This window comes from Limulus polyphemus, unplaced genomic scaffold, assembly GCF_000517525.1.
Source record: "Limulus polyphemus unplaced genomic scaffold, Limulus_polyphemus-2.1.2 Scaffold3605, whole genome shotgun sequence".
NCBI classification, from domain to species: domain Eukaryota; kingdom Metazoa; phylum Arthropoda; class Merostomata; order Xiphosura; family Limulidae; genus Limulus; species Limulus polyphemus.
In genome coordinates, this window is record NW_013669215.1 from 98,690 (window position 1) to 107,672 (window position 8,983).

General features: G+C 33.4%; 1 pseudogene; it reads right to left on the minus strand.

Moving 5' to 3' along the window:
• Positions 1 to 8,983, minus strand: part of LOC106469671 — a 58,453-nt pseudogene that overhangs the window by 42,431 nt on the left and 7,039 nt on the right.

Below are 8,983 nucleotides of genomic sequence, written 5' to 3' on the forward strand. Positions count from 1 at the left end.
GTAAAAACAGCTGCTGCTATAATTTTGTCTGGTTTATGAGCTCGTTGCTGTCCTAATTTAGGATCTTTTTAATAAATTCTTGAAAATGTTAAAAAGAGACAGAGAGAAAGGGGGCCGGCGAGGTTGTTTGCCCCGGGGCCCGTGCTGGCTCTCAACGTTCCTGTTTCTGAAGATAGATGTTCCCTTTTCAGGGGTGATTTGGGAATAAGCTGTGAAAGTGAGTGATCTTCAGCAATGCTATAGATAACTGGAGCAACTCACCATCAGAACATGGAAGTGTTTAAGTTGGAGTGGCTGCATTATGGTGCAAGAAAAGGAAGGAATAGGGTAGTAAAGGGGAGCACAAGAAACAAAATACTTGGCAAAAGAAAAGAACCAAAGAAAATGATTTAAAAATATAATTTCAAAAGTAATATGAAAACTAGAATGATCTGCAAGTAAAGTAAGATCAAAAGATACAAATAAAGATTAGCAAGATATTGTTAATTAGGATTAAATAAAAACAAAAATAGTAAAAATAACAATAATAAAACTAAAAAAATAAAATTACTAAATAATAAACTATGTTAGAAATTAAATTAAAACAGATACATCTCATTTGGAAATAATAAAATTAGTGACAATCAAAAACTTCTTTTGCCTTCTGACAGAAAGCTGATTTAAAAGTTAAAAGTTAAATTAAGAAGAACTGGTGATTGATGGAAGATAAGGAAATGGATGTGAAAGCTAAACAGCCTTCACAGGCAGCATAGGTCTGAAGAAAGGACTAATTGGGACACAAGGAGATATACGAGGAATGATAGAGGAAGCAGGTAACAGTAAATGCATAAATACCTGCTCTACAATTCTACAAACAAGGAGGAGAAGGGAATAGATCTTGAGGAAGAGATGGTAGATGGAACATGACAACAAAAGTTCAAAGGGAGGGTGGAAAAGGGAAAGAGGACCACACTGAGGTCCCAATCAGAAAAATTTAAGGAACATGGATGATGCATGACTTGAAAGGAGGGAAATGACAGGTGAAGACAAATCCAGATGAAACCTGGAGAAACAGAAGGTGTCTGACAAGGCTGCCCAATAGCTAGACACAGTCAAAGTGGACAACCTCTGTCAAACAAACAAGTGAATAATTGGGAAAGATGAGTAAAGGAAGCGTGGAAAGGACAGAAACCATGTCGAAGAGACCAAAAGCAGAAGGTATACCATTATCTGTGGGATATGGATATGAAAGAAGGTCTAATAGACCTGGAAAGAAAAATGCAACATGTGAAGTCAGTCTCTGGGCTGAGACTGTGGACCTGACAAAAAGATGAGTGAAAACAGAGTGTAGTGACATCTGGATGAACAATGTATGACCAAGGTTGACAGAACAGGGACTGAGACAGAGGTAATGATATGGGAGGTTGTACAAGTAAAGGTCAGAGTAGTGGGAATGATGGTTGCACTGGCCAATATGGAGTCAGCAGTAGGCAGACACTCCTCCAATCTTGACAGAGGGGGTCCACCCCCCAGAGTTAGCGAAGGTGGAATGTGAGATCAAAGGGAAGGAAGTTTGGTATTCCAGTGGATGGCGAAGGCATATATGAGGTGTCCACAATTGAGAACACACACCCACCTCGAGACCTGTGGATTGAGGGACCACTCCGTGAGGAGAATCTTCTTGGGAGAAGATAACCAATCCAAAACCAGATTCAGGGAGCCAGGAAAATGGCAAGTTACAACCACAATATGGTGACTGTGGTCCTGAAAAGGAGATCCAAGATCTGAAAGCAGAGACCTGGAATTGGTACCCCTTTGCTCTGTGATATAAACAACCACTGTGGATATGTCAGAATGTACTATAATACCATAACCACCCTACCCCGCAGAAGAGTAAGGAAGTGGGACAGAGCTCGATGAACTGCCATAGGCTCAAGAATGGTGATGTGAAGAGAAGACTCTTGGGAGTTGAGGTAAGAACCCCAACACTCTGAAGATGAGTCCATGAACACATGTAAATCCAGATGAGGTGGAATAAGTAGTACCCCTGCCATGGTCTGGTCTTTGTCTAACCACCAAGCCAAGGGTAAAAAAGGGTAAAAGGATGGTCCAAGGGATCTGAGGAGAAGTTCCACTGATCTAGAAGTGTCCAATGAAGGAAATGCATATGAGCCTGACCTATAGGAATGAGAGCTTCTAAGGAAGCTCACATCCACAAAGAGATAGAACATCTCGAGCTGTAAGAAATGTGAGGCGAGGGATTGTGAACTGCCTGCTCCAAACTCATAAATGAAGACAAGAAGGCTGGGCCTGACTGGGGTTGGAAAGAAGAAACCCCCCCCCCAAATGAACAGAGTATTGAGTGGGGGTAAGAATGGACTTCCCCACTGTCATCAGTGGGGAATCCCCCACCTGTGCTGCTTCTTATAGGAACAGAAGAGTGTGGACTGTGAACTGGAAGAAGCAAACAGGAGCCAGTCATCCACTGAAAGAAGAATGCAAAGACTGAGGAAGACAAGTTTAGTTGGGATGGTAGGGCCTTGAATTGAAACACTCAACTTAGAGCAATAAATAACTACCAATGATGTGGGCACTGTGGGGAAGAACTCCAAATTGTAGATTATGCAGAGAAAATGAGGTTTCTAGTATCACAAATGTAAGAAAAGGAGTCAAAGCAAAGCCCTATGAATGGGAAAAATACTAACACATCAGCAATGTAACAAAGCAAAAAATATTTAAGTCCTACACTGATGAAAATTTGGATTATATGTTACATAGTTAACAAAAATGAAAATAAGTTATTCAAATAGAATAATGAATTACATATTACTAGCAATATGATATGTAACATTCAAACTATCTAAACATACCTAGTTAACAAAGTTTGGTTTGTTTTGAATTTTGAGTAAAGCTACATGAGGGCTGTCTGAGCTAGCCATCCCTCACTTAGCAGCAAAAGACTAGAGGGAAGGTATCTAGTTATCACCCACCACCAACTCTTGGGCTATTCTTTTTTCCATCAAATAGTGGGATTGACTGTCACATTATAATGCTCCCACAGTTCAAAAGGCAAGCATGTTTGGTAGGACCAGGATTCAAAACTGCAACCCTCAAGTTAACAAAGTACTTATAAATATCAAATGGACAAACTATTTAAATTTTCTTAGTCCACAAAGTATGTAATAATAATTAACATGCAAACCAACTAAAATTACCTAGAAAACACATTCATAATCAATATCCAACTTAAAATTCATGTAAATTAACCTAGATGACAAAGAACACATAATTAAGTTCTACACTAATGAAAATTGGGATGATAAGGCACATAGTTAATAATGACAAAAAAAAATTATTCAGATAGAACAATGAATTAGATGTTACTGGTAGTAATGATACGTAACATTATTATTTTTCTATACTGAAAGTAAATATATAAAAAAATTTTGAAACAAATGAATGCAAGCACAGTAAAAAACTGTTTAAAAAATAATCTGAAAACGCAAAGTAGCAAATTTATAAATGGTAGCCACATGTGAAAAAAAAATCATGTCTAAACAATGCTGTTCCAATCGAGAAAGTGAGGATTGGTGGATACGTATATGTTCAAAAATGACACAAAATTGATGAGGTATATAAACTAGTGCACTGAGTGTGTAAAGTTTTAGCAAAGCTTAGAGGGCAGATAGAAGATCAAGGTAGCTTTGTGTTAGAGAAAGTAAAACTTGATTGAAATAGCATACTACGCAGCCTCTAAAAATAGTAATGATCATAACCAAGTTATGACCCCATTTCCACCTACACACCTAGCTGACCTTTTGACCAATTAGAATTCAACAACATTTCATTTTCCATAAATACTTTTGTTACACAAGATTTAATTCCTGATGCTTCTAACATTTTTGTTTTTCAACTAGCTAGTGACATTCCAAATGCTGGTGTGCTGAGGCCTCAATGTTATACAGCTGCCAAGGAAAGTTATATACTGACTGAGGAGTAATATACTCCAGGGTACCAGCAATTATGATGATGAGAAGCCAACAAGAATGGATCTCCTGTCAAGGAGAACTGAGAGCAAAAACAAAGAATGAGAAATGGTGTAATTGGATTTTGGTGTGAAAGCAGGATTTAATCATGGAAGGTTAGGCGAGTTTCTAAAAACAACAGGGGTAGAATGGAGTCATAAGACAACAAAACACTAGGAAAATGTTATGAAAAAATCAAGTTTGAAGTTGAAGGATAAGGTTAGATAACAAAGAAGCCATTCATCACAATAACCATGGGATGTTTTGAAATATAAGTTTCATTTTTTGGGTCAACTTATGATTATAATACAATAAAAACCACTGTGTAACATAGCCACTTGCTACACCATTCAGGAGAATGTTATGGAAAAATGGTTATGGTTAGATAACAAAGAAGCTCATCTGAAGTACGTGACCGTTAAACACATTAAAGTTAGTAAGTGGTGTAAAGTTTGTGTGGTTAATGAAGACAAGATCTGGATTTTGTTTTAAAAGCTTTTGAGTAAATGTTCTGAATTACAGACTTTCATTCTAATTTGTGCTATGAGTGTATTGAATTCTTGTACTTAAAAATTGTTATTGACAAGTCTTGTAAGGATGGCACTTTAGGTACCCAGTTGGATATGTGGTTTGAGGCCAAACATATGAACTACGGTGTTTTTGTTACTATTACAATCATTTGAAAGCTTTAATAATGATTATTTTTTATATTTTTTCACTGTATATTGCAATCAACCAGTCATCCATGACTATTAGTGATGAATACTTTAACTATCTAGTTTTGGACCTAAGAAACATGCCTAAAACCAAGCTACATGCATCTCAGTCAAAATATCTTTACTTTCTCCCAACCTCTTATGTTTTCACGAGTTACTCCTGTTCTGACAATTGTGGACCCATCCCATAACAATGCCCACACAAGTCCTGTTGGGCCTACAGAAATCTGGTTGACCTCGCATCCAGCTGGTGTTGTAATATGGATCCAGCCCTGGCCTTCAGGAGCAACTGTTCTTACTCCATAACGAAACATTACCTGGAGATAAGGTTCACATTTACTTGATATGCTAATGTTAAGGCAAATAGAACTAATAAATTATAATTATACATAGAATGGTAAAAACATAAGTCTATACTGTTAAAAACTACAAATATGATTCTCTGATAATAATATTTCATCCTTTCACTGTCACCTTACAATATTATCCCAACTTTGACCTTTCATTAATATAAGCTTCTAAATCTGAACAGACAGACATTTCAACCATTCATCACAATAACCATGGGATGTTTTGAAATACAAGTTGATTATTTTTTGGTCAATTTATGATTATAATACAATAAAAACCACCGTGCTACACCATTATACATGCACTGCATAATGGCTAATCTTATAGTCAGTGCTGATACATATATGAATAGTAGGCCTAATAAATGTACATAGTAGGCCACTTTCTTAAAAGAAATGGTGGAATACAAATTGTATAAAGTATTAAAACTAATAACAATAGTTAATATTTATCTCAATCTATTTTATACCAAAAACTATTCATGGCCTACATATTTATTAAACATATGTTCAAAAATACTTAAGACTGACCTTTTAACAATGGTAGAAATGGGAATTCTAGCATTGAATGTAGGCATGGTCTAGTGATTGAATTATAAAACTCAATTTGTACAGACAAAAAATTAATTGGTAAGACAATTACTTGAGTAAAATAAACAAACAAAATTTCCATAGGAGGCTAAAAATTGACAATTAGGGCTAAAAGTTAGATTTTTATTATTTTATTCAAAAGCGTTATAAAACATGTATCAAAAAAAAATGAAAAATCTCCACATTTCAATTATAATTTTAATTTTGGAGGAAATTGTTAGGGTGCAAAAAAGCAATTTTTCAAAATTTGATGTCACACTTTTTCTTTGGGTAATATGTGTATGTACAGTGTATGCCAGTATGTACAGGCTGGAAAAGGTTAAGGTGAAACAAAGGTTTCTAAACACTGTCACTTTATGAGAAAATCATGTAAGAAATTAATTCAAGTGGTATATGTTTTATTTCAAATAATGTAATTTACAGCTGAATTAACAAACATAAAAACATTTACCAAAAACAAATTAAAATTAACCAACTAGAAATGACAAAATATTTGTCTCTATAATCTGACTGCTACACTAAATAGCACCTAAAGTATTCTTTAAATTTATCTAACATTATGAAAAGAATATTGAGAACACTCACTCGACCCAAAATAGTTACTGCCCATACAGCCACAATATCAGGATCTCCACCAGGTACCTCAGATCCTCCAACAGATACATCAATAAAAGGTTCTTGTACAGGATCTCCATGTATACTGGAGACCTACATAAGCAATACTAAATAATCTGCTCTGATTGTGATATATCACAGTTTTATGAGTGCATACATCAGATAAACTTTCAATATACAATAAACATTGTAAGAGTGTATTATCTCTAATCAGAAAACAACTGCTCAAACTAAACAAAACAAATGAAGAGTAACAATTCCTAAAACTGCAGACCTATATTCTTTAACCCTGACCATCATTCTAATAAACAATCAACAAATAGGAGAAGAAAAAAAATTCAAGAGCCATACATCCATATCTTTGTTCTTAATCACATATCACATTTGTGAGCATTCTAATTGAAAGAAAAGGATAACTTGAACTCATGGTCAAAATGTGATGAACAAGTTGACTTTTAACTGAAAAAAAAAATAATTTAGTTTTTCTTATGCACAACTCTAATAATACAAAATCTGGTGTGAAGTTTAAGATGCATACAAAAAAAGATACAAAAATAATTCAAGTGATTAAAGCTAAATACTATAAATTGTTTTCTTTTCAGTACACATACTGTTTGAAATATTCTAATTGGTATTTAAAGAGCTAACAATGGACTCAGCCAAGAAACTTGAAAAGAACATCAAGATTAAAGACACAAATGGTCTATCATGTTTCTTGGTTTACATGAATCATAAATCATGATCTCATTCTATGTATGTGTTTACTATACTCATCAAGAAGTTGAGTTTACCATAAAACAACTTGTTTTATCTTGTTTCATTTGAATGTGAACCTATGTATCAACATTTATAGATAAAAACAGACAGACAACAAATGTGTTTTTCATCACTCCTCACTACATTTCACATGTATAAATTACATTCTAGGTTATTTGTTCTTTTACTGATAAAACATCTCACACTGCAACCATGTTCTGGTGGAATATTTTTTATGTTCACTAAAAGGAAATCAAATACTCCTTAAAACTTATTAAAAACAAAAATTACTTGTTATGCAGTTAATAGTCTTTTTTTTTATCTCTCTCTCTCTCTCTCTCTCACACACACACACACACACACACACACACACACACGACTATGAAATAGATATAAAAGAAAAAAATTCTTAGAATGTTACTCACTAGTTTTTCATTTGTAATTATTATTTGGTACCTAGCAATAAAATATGCACAGTGATACTACAGAACCAAAATGTTAATTTAATTATTCCATTGAGCCGAGTCTAAACTTGCCTGAACCACATCTAGCTCCCCTTTAAAAAAGTAAAAGTAACCAGTACAGATTTCACATTTGAACCATAAGTGCAATAATTGTCACAATAGCACAACTTAATCCTTCTCTCTCTTATCAAACAATAATTGTCACAATAGCACAACTTAATCCTTCTCTCTCTTATTAAACAATAATTGTCACAATATCACAACTTAATCCTTCTCTCTCTTATCAAACAATAATTGTCACAATAGCACAACTTAATCCTTCTCTCTTATCAAACAATAATTGCAAGAAGCTTTATTATTGTATCAAAAAAGTTAGAGTGAACTGGTATGTACTGCAACATATAACCTTAATAACTAAATAAATAACATCAATGTCCAATTATCACTGTTTGTATATGAAAGAAATCAAAGTTAAATATACAAGTGCTTATATTTTACTTTGAGATCTTTCTTCACTCATAAATGCACTTTTGACTCGTGCTTCAAAATTCTCTAGGTACCATGTTGGCAAATAACTTTGTATCAATGGGCCTTGTCAGAGTACTCACTTTAAAATCTATAGATGTTTCAGATCAGATTATTGTAACAATGCTAGTACTTGCAAGAAATATTCAAGTCATTTTTAAAATGACATGTGACAGTTTCTAAAGATAAAGTATATAAAGTATATATATATATATATATTCACAAAATTTGGCAGTTTTTCAGTTAACATTATAAGTCTTTCACATGCAAAAAATCATATTTTTTAGTGAAGTATTTTTAATAAACTAAAATAAAGATTTGTTCTTGAATATATTGAGCATTTGTTTTAAATATTCTGTGTGCAAAATGATTTTTGTGTTAAGATTAAAAATACTTTTCTTCATCCTAAAAATCCAAAATTTCCTTTGTGTAATCCCTAAAACCTCCTACATGCATTTCAACTGAATTTATTTTTCAGTAAAATGTTTTCTACCCTATCTCTATACGGGATCAGTCAATTTGATCAACCTTGTAACTCCCACAGGAAAAAACAAATATTGAAATAAATATAAATTACCCTTTTTTTTTCTAAAATGACTTCTATTATAACATGAACTACATTTGTTTATCCAAGTAACAATATACATCTATTTATAATTATATTTTATTGTTTTATTGCCCTTTGAACTGTGTCTAACTACTGTCCATGCCATTATAAGTTGTAAATCACTTGGAGAACTTGCAAGTCATGTTATGCTACTAAATTACATTACCTACAAGTTACAAGGAGCTACTCACATGCATGCCTCATGAAACATTTTAATTATATTACTTGTATTACTTATTTTATCTAATCTAGTCTTAAATAACTTAAAAAGATATGTATTTTTAGATTTTAGTTACTTTTATAATAATAAATAAAGAATAAATATGAAAAACAAGAAATAAAGTACTTACCCAAT